The sequence below is a fragment of the Phaseolus vulgaris genome, chromosome 9, assembly GCF_000499845.2.
Source record: "Phaseolus vulgaris cultivar G19833 chromosome 9, P. vulgaris v2.0, whole genome shotgun sequence".
NCBI lineage: Eukaryota > Viridiplantae > Streptophyta > Magnoliopsida > Fabales > Fabaceae > Phaseolus > Phaseolus vulgaris.
The window spans coordinates 10567093-10576256 of record NC_023751.2 but is presented as its reverse complement, the minus strand read 5'-3'; positions in this window follow the sequence as shown (position 1 = coordinate 10576256).

Genomic DNA, 9164 nt, shown 5'->3' with positions numbered 1-9164 from the left:
TTCCTTGTTCTTCGTTCGAATCCTCTTCTTTTTCCTTTTTCTACTGCCCCACGGTAATAATTCGAAGTTAGTTTGGTTTTGATCCTATGTTCGTGTGTTCATGCACGTGGAGGTTAATTACTTTAGTTTAATCTAATAAACTGAATCCTGAGCTGAAACAATGGGTGGGTTCATATGATTTGGTACCGTATTCGATTCCTTACTGGACATGGCCGTGAGAATAACATCAGTACGCGGATCTAACCATGAAATGCTGCAATAAATGGCGCAGAAATCCTTACGGATCGCACGTTAAACTAAAAGTTTACAATTGGTTCAATGTACCCACAAAGGTTAGTAAAAGCTTCATGGTAAAGAATAAAAAAAATCAATTCATTGAACAAAATATACATATTTATTTTCCTTGCACGCAAAAATGGTATAATGTTTCATTATATAATTATGATAATTTATCAAAAGACTGAAATAGTATTAAATATTGATTATTAATTATACCAGATAATTCGCTAAACAATATTAATTTGTTGCCTTAAAAAAAGACACCACTAATTCTTTTATTCTTTGACATTAATTAGTTTACCTTTTGACTATACTTACAAAAAAAACATTTTTCTTTTTACACTTTTTCTCATTTTTAAATTTAACATAGGAAATAAAAAAAAAATATCTGAGGGTCCTAATATACTTACTTATATATCTTGATTTTAATTATTTTTTTTATATATATATAGACACACACATACGTATTTCACTTATATTTAACTTGATACTTATGTCGATCAGGAATTTGGTGTTCTACTTCCTTAATTCACAACTTATAGCAGCTTTAGTTTATGTGTTTTACATAGAATATTGCAAGTGGTGTGATTCGTATATAAACGTTAATAGATCTTAATTTAATTTTCTTTATTTCACAACGGAAAGCGAAGAATTTTGTATACCCACGTACTGATTTAACTGAAAAAGAAAGTGTTATAACATCGATTTGACAAAAAAATAAATAAATCAGAGTGATGGAAATGGACAGATGGTCAAAGTCAAATTCGCAATGAATATATGATATAAATACTTGCCAACCATCATATAGAAACAAGTCTTGTATAAAAAAATTGAATGAAGAAAGAGTTATATCAATAATGACAAGTTTCTTTTGAAAAATATAATTTTTTTGCATTTATAAATTCTCTTTTATTTGAACTGTGGATTGCTATGAAAAGGATAGTAGGTCAATGACTGATTAATAATACTATTGTTAATTTAGTTGATCACCTGAAAGATATTATTAATATTCTTAATTTGCGTTTCAGCGTTTGTGATTCAATAATCCCGTTTGTCGTGACGAAAAAGCCCGTTTGAAAGTTCACCATAAACATAAAAGAATTATCGTTGAACCCTTTAGCCTTGATATTTAATTGAAAAGAGAGAGAAAGCTGTGTCGGTAGACGAAGGAAAGAAACGTGCGAGAACGTCAAGATATCTGTAAAGGTGAATGAACCTTCCATAGTAACACGTGGCAGAAAATAAGTGGTTACAGATGGTGTATGTCAGTACGTACGTGAACCTTTAATTTAACAGTGAAGTTGAGTTCCCAAATTTTCCATTTCATTATCTTCATATTCAAAATTCATTTCACTTGTAATATTATACTTAAAAGAAATTAGTTTAAATAATAATTATAATTTGATGTAAGATTGTAAACATATCAGTTTATTATATATTTATTTTTATCTCTTATTTTGTATATCTTAAAATTAAAGAGAAAGATTTTTTTTAATGTTATTGAGGAAAATAAAATAAAATTTTGAAATATAATATAGCTATTTATGAACTGTTGTCTTTCCACACATCTGTCTCCTTTCATACACTCAGTGCAAACGTCTCAATAGATACTTTGAATAGCATAGAACAATGAGATTTTAAAATTTCAGAAAATAAAATACAAGATAAAAAAATTTAGACATGTAGTTGTTTTTCCTAAAGTCATGACTAATCTTATATTATTTTGACCAAATATATGTACACGGTAAACGTATTTATATGTGTTATTAGTGTTATAATTGTTCTTGGTAAAAAGATGAGACCTAGAGAACTATTGTCTGGTTTCGTTTTCCTCCTTTTCGCCTTAGAACTACTCCTACAGGTTTAGGTCGTTTTATCTCAGGTGAATGTCGAATGGGGATACCTGCAGAAGGTACTCTGATGCTTAAGTCAGCAAAGAGTACTTGACACTCGATTGTTAAAGTATATTCCGTAATGACGTACCTTGTTATTGGAATGTGCATTATTTATATTAATTTATTGGACTTATCTTATTGGGATGAGGTTATTACCTAGTTCTTAATGATCGTTTAGTTTTGTTCACCTTGATTTGAGCGTTAATGGTCTGGATGTGTCGGTCTGCACATACGTGTTGGACTCGGTCAGTTTGATCATGAAAACCAAGTTATGGTGGTGACCTTTCGGTCCATACTAGTACATTAATTAATATACAAATTTATAATAAAGATTTCATAATTCATCCTTGATCTTATGTTAAGAGTTTTATATTAAAATAATAAATTGTTTTATTATTTTTTTTAAGACTACTCACTACAAAAAAAACATGATAAAAACCAATTTTAGATAAAAAAAATAATTAGTTATTATAGTAACTAAATTAGAGACCATTTTATAAACTATAAAAAATTATCTCTAAATTAATTTCTATTATTGTTAAATGGTTTCTAAATAAATTGGTATCTAATTAGCTACCAAGGTTTTAACCATCAATTATTTAGTTTCTAAATTTGGTAGCAAAAATATTGATTGCTAATTAGATACCAATTTATAAATCATTTAACAATAATATAAACTAATTTAGAAATCAAAATTTTTGTTGTCTCTAAAATGTCTATAACTTAGTCACCATAGTAACTAATTATTTTTATTTTCTAAAAATTGATTTATATTTTATGATTATGTTGTAGTGATTTTAGTTAATGGATTAATACGGTATATTAGAGTTCCTTTTAGATTTAAGTTATCTCGGACAACTTTTACTTTAGTTCTTAATGTATGAAGTGTTTGTTGATATCGTATATTGCATTTTTAGTAATTAGTGTAAATTTTTTACTATATATGCTAATTAATTAAAAAGGAATATTAATATATTTTAAAAAATTATTATGAAGACTATCAAACTTATAATATATAATTACTTAAGATAAGAGGAGAGTGATTTATAATCTATTTTCTCATTGCTTAAACTATATATTCTTCTACTTTTCATGCATCTGTCCTGTACAAATTACTTCGCTTACCCAAACAAAGTTTATCTATTTTTAATTCACCATGATAAATGCCCTTTAATTAGATTCCTCACTTTCATTTTTTTTTACTCACGTCACCGGTATTTATTGCTTTCTCATTCATGAAACATTGGTACAAAGCATTACAATTTTATAACTAATTACGCCAATATATTTAACATAAATAAATTACTTTCTCTTTTTTTAATGATCAAATATTATATTTTTTTTTATTTCCAAATTTTAAGATACATTAATTGTTTTTTATCATTTATATTTTTACCTTTTCGCTGTTATTTTATTAATTTATATATGGGTTTGTTTATTGTGATATAAAAATAAAAAAAAGGATAAATTATAATATTCTATATATTTTTACTAAGATCGATAAAAATAATCTTGTATTTTTTTATTTTTCTAAACAACCTAAAATGACATTTAAAAAATCAGAAAGGGTAATAATGGATAAAAAAAATTATGGGAGAATTTTAGTTTTAGAAAATGTGTGATGTCAATATGTAATGGATATGGATTTAGCCGTTTAATCGTTCAGTTAATATATATTTTTTAATTTAAGTTAAAATGTAACAAATGAGACTTTGAGTATAAATATGAGATTACCCCAGTTTTTGGAATGTGTCTTTATCTGTAAATTATTGAAATAACAGGGTAGATGCGAAAGGCAGGTAATTTGGATACCCACACAAACTTTGATGCCAAAGATTCTCCAAAATAATTCATGAAATTTCACAATTTCAAAAGAAAATAAATTTAAATATAATAAATTAGAATTATTTGTATTTCAAATTGTTTAATTTTTAAAATATTTTGTTTAAATGAAATAATTTAAATTTATTGATTTTTAATTTCTTTTTTAAATAGATTATTTCAATTCCAGCAAATAAAAAAACTATTATCAAATAAAATTAGTGGCCTCGATTAAAAAAAAAAATCTCCACAAAATTCGTTAAAATAAACACTATAGACTCTAATTTAAAATTTTTGGCTAACAATTATTGAAAAATAGTCTACAGTGATAAAAAAAATCAACATATGAACACTAAACAAACATATGAACACTAAACTAAATCAACATATAAAGAATTATAACAGTATCAACCAAAAACTAATCTCTATCATTATAAACTAAAATTTTGACTCACATTAATAAAAAATAATAATGATCTATATCAATAAAAAAATTAACATTAACGATTATATAGAAAAACAACTACAATTGACTTTAACTTAAAAGAAATATTTGTTGAAATCAATAAAAAAAAAATTGTCCAGTCAACAACAACCATGAAGAAGAATAAGAAAACAAATTAAATTTGCAAGATAGAAAAATGATTTTTTTTTTTTTTTTACTTTTTTAAAGTAAAATTTAAATTTTCTACCTTTTAATCAATCAAATTACTCTATTTTTTAATATTTCAAAATTTTAAAAATCTTATTAAAAATATAACAAAGATGAACAAAAAAAATAAAGGAAGACAAAAGATATGAAAAAGAATATTTCTTCTACTTTATTTTCCTCACTTATATCAAAACAAAAAGTCTGAATATATATATATGTAATACACTTATTCTAAACTAAACATAAGTAAAAAATAAATAGCTAAAAATTAGAAAAGACAAAATTAATATTAGTTTTCTTCTAAAAGTCTTGTATCCATGTTCTTTGTTAGTCCGTGCAAGATGATGAACAAATATTAATGAGATCCAGTTTGAAATAAATACTCTTATAAAGATTGAGAACTTAAGATTTTAGTATGAACTTATGAATGTTTTCCTATGTTAGCCTGAAACTCTTTGGTATGAATGAAAAGTAAATATATGAAACTTTTCTTCAAATTTTCTCAAATAATATGAAAATGAAAATCTATTTCTATATATTAAATTTAGCGGTCGTTTTAGCCCATCTATTTTTCTTGGGTTCAGTCGGAAAATGCAAAGAAGTTGGACATTTTTCTGCCTTGCTGAAATTAATTAAAGAAATTGCTTTGCAATAAATGAGTAAAGTCTAGTGGCCAAAGGCAAATGTCTTAGGTCAGTCTCCTCGGCAATTTTCTTGCAATTACATCACTATTGTTCATTTCTTCATACACTTCAAATTTCAATTTCACACAAGTTGCGTCACTCAACTTGGAAGCCACTTCTCTTCGTATATAATCAATGAAACAACACCCCACAAACCCAACAAAACAAAACCCCTTCTAATCGTAACTGCAGTAACAACACTCAAGAAGCACACAAAACATGGCATCTCCCCAAATGGCTATTATTTTCTTACAAGAAATTCTTCAAGATAATAACCTTTTCATGACTATTTCTTTTCATATACCGGATTATATAACCTAAAAATTAATTATACATTTTTTTTTTCGGATTGTGTAATGCAATCCAGAAATTAATTATAAATTTAAAAAATACTTACGGATTACTTAATTTAAATTATTACATAAAAACATTTTTTTTTGCAGAAAGAAAGAAATAGTCTCTTTCCATGCCTAACTCCTACCAGGTCCAAACCATTACTGGCAACCCCATCTCTTATTGGGCTTCCGGTCCAAAAGACGATAAAGGGTTGAAAGACGTTTTTCATCACTTGAGTATTTCTTCCTGCACCTCCATACCTTCTTCTCTCACCTCCATATATTTTTGAATTTTAAAAAATGTCCCTCTATAATATTTTGGATTACGTAATCTGAAAGTCATTTTCCAAATTTATAATTAGCTTTCGGATTATGTAATCCGGAAGCCATTTTTCAAATGCATTATTACTTTCTAGATTACATAATCCGAAAGTCTTATTTAGCTTCCGAATTATGTAATCTGGAAGTCTTTTTTCAAATGTGTTCCGGATTACATAATCCAAAAACTAGTTTATGGGGGTGACAAAAAAAGATAAAAATGCATTTTCATATTGTGTATGGAGGTGGCAGAAGAATATATGGGGTGCAGGAAGAAACAGTCTCATCACTTGGACGTTGACAGAGATGGGAAGATCTCGGGCAGGACTGTTTCTTCCTGCACATCCATACCTTCTTCTCTCACCTCCATAAATTTTGGAATTTCTAAAATTGCTCCTCTATAATATTGTAATTAGCTTCCGGATTACATAATTCGGAAGTCTTTTATTAGATGCATGATTACTTTACAGATTACATAATTTGGAAGTCTTATTTAACTTCTGAATTATGTAATCCAAAATTCTTTTTTCAAATGAATCCGAAAACTACTCTTTGAAAATGAGAAAAAAAAAATGTATTTTCATGTTATACATGAATATGGCATCTGCTCTAATATGTGTTAATTACATCCCCTCTCTCATTATTACTATTATTTCTTTAAATAGTCTTTTTATACCTGGTATAGCTCGTTTTCTTATTACAGTATAAATGTGTACAGACGAAACTTGATATTAGGGAGTTTGGATCATGACCTGCATTTTGTGAACGTATTTGGTTTGTTTTCTTATCTTATTTTCAATTACCATCTACTATGATTAACACTCATTAACATTATGTTGTAACATTAATATTTGTCACTTAAAATAATTACTTAATATGTTATTCAACATATAAGCAGTTATTTAATATCATACGATACTAAGATCAAAACTGATATTTTCAAATTTTTAAAAAGAAAAAAAAAACTAAAATGCACTCATTTTATGAAAAGTAAAAATGTATTTAAATTTAAATATTTTAAAATACAAAATTCTAAACTAAACATGTAAAAAATAAAAAATTAAAGAAATCAAGTTACCATGAAATCTAACTAGATCGTTAGTATACTGTATGATGACCAACATTAGACTTTTTTATTTCCAAGTATCGAAAGGTAAAAAAAAACACAATAAAAAAATAGACCGCTAAAATGTGTTCTAAAATTTAAAGGACAATATACAAATTCTTAAAGTGTACTCTCTCAGTTAGGTAGAGTTAAGTCAAGTTCATCTAAATCTAGGATAAATCGATTAAGTATAAGTTTAAGTTGAGCCGAATTAGTCATGATCCCAAGTTAAGTTGAGTTGACGCGAGTTTACATTCATTCTAGTTGGGATAATGTCACGTTCATCCGAGTTGGAATAAACCCACATTTAGTTGAGTTGGGCTAGACCCAGGTCAGTCCTAGTTTGATAAAGACTAGGTCGAGTTAGGCCTAACTCAAAATGTGTAGTCCAGATATAAGTTGAGTCAAATCGGCTCAGACCAAGGTTGAACCAAATTGGGGTGGGACCACGATCACTTGAGTTAGGCTAACCCATATTGAGTCAAGTTCACTTAGGTTTGTGTTGGTCCAGGCCCATGTGGGACCAAGACATATCAACTTAGGCTTGGTCAAGTCGAGTTGAGCCAAGACATTATGCCTACATCGGGTCAAGGTCATGTCAAATTGAGTTAGGTTGATTCCACATCAAGTTGACTCGAGTTAGGGCGGACCCACGTTCAATTAGTTGTGCTTAGCCCAATTAAGGTTGAGTTAAATCTGGTTGGGTTTAAGTCAAGTCAGGTTTAGGTGGAACCAAGATGGATCGAACTAGGTCGATGTAAGTCGAGTTGGGCTTGTGATCGGGATTTGGTTAGGTTAGGTCCAAATTGAGGCAAGTTTCTGAAGTCTAGGTTGAGTTAGACTCAGATGAGATTGAAACGAACCAGACCAAGTTGAGTTATAATAAAAAAAATTCCATTTTTTTTTAAATCTATAGATATTATCGTAGAGTTAATAATTAATCCCAATAACATTCTCCTACGAGTTCATTATCTAAACTACCTATATAAATAAGGGTAAGGGTAGGGTTGCTATTATAATTAAATTAGCCCAAATTAAAATTTTATTTACAAGATTAATCACTTCGAGATCTCTACCGAAGGCGAAAATAAAATATTGATAATCTATTTTTGTAGCCATTAACTTACTTTGTTAATAATCAATTCATACATTCCAATATGGTGTAACACGTAAAAAATTACTCAATAATACGGTATAAAAAAAATACTGTAGAACAACCCTCAATGTCAACATAAATTATCAAATGTTAAGAATCAAGCCTGAGTCCTACATTTAGTAGAATAGAAAAATTACTAAATAAAAAAAGTTGAACACATATAAGAAAAAATATCCATAAACCTATTGTTTTAATATTTTAAGTTAAAAATATAAGAAAAAATATCCATAAATCTATTGTTTTAATGTTTTAAGTTAAAAGTGGTGCCAACCCTTTATATAAATTTCACTTAGATTTCATTATTGTAAAATCTATGATGTTTTCCCTAAAAAAATATAATAATAGTATCAAAGTCAATAATTATTTCAATAACCGGTTTAAACAAGTTTAATATAAACATATTTCATTGGGTTAAATTAATCCAAATTGAGATTTTATTTACAAAATTGATCACTTAATTAAATTAATCTAAATTGAGATTTTATTTACAAGATTGATCACTTGGAGGTCTCATGTCTACCTAAGGCCAAATAAAATATCAAAAAATAAACTGTTAATTGACTACTTCTATAGTCATTAGATTACGTTGTTAATAATCAATCCGTATATTGCAATATGACGGAACAGCTAAAAAATTACTCAATCATATGCTGTAGACCAACCCCCAAAGAAAAAAAGAAGCAAATCCTTTAATATTTTCTCTTCGTAATTAGTACCCTCCGTTTTTAAATAATGCTTTGTTTAACTTTATTAATATCTTAATAATATCATAATTAAGCATATCTATTTATTTTAATCAATTGATATTTCTTAAACCATGAGGGACAGTAAACAATGAACAAACCCTTAATTTTATCCTCGAAATATTACTCCCTCTCCTAAGAATCTTTAAAGTGAAAAGTGAGAAATTTCTTGCGAAT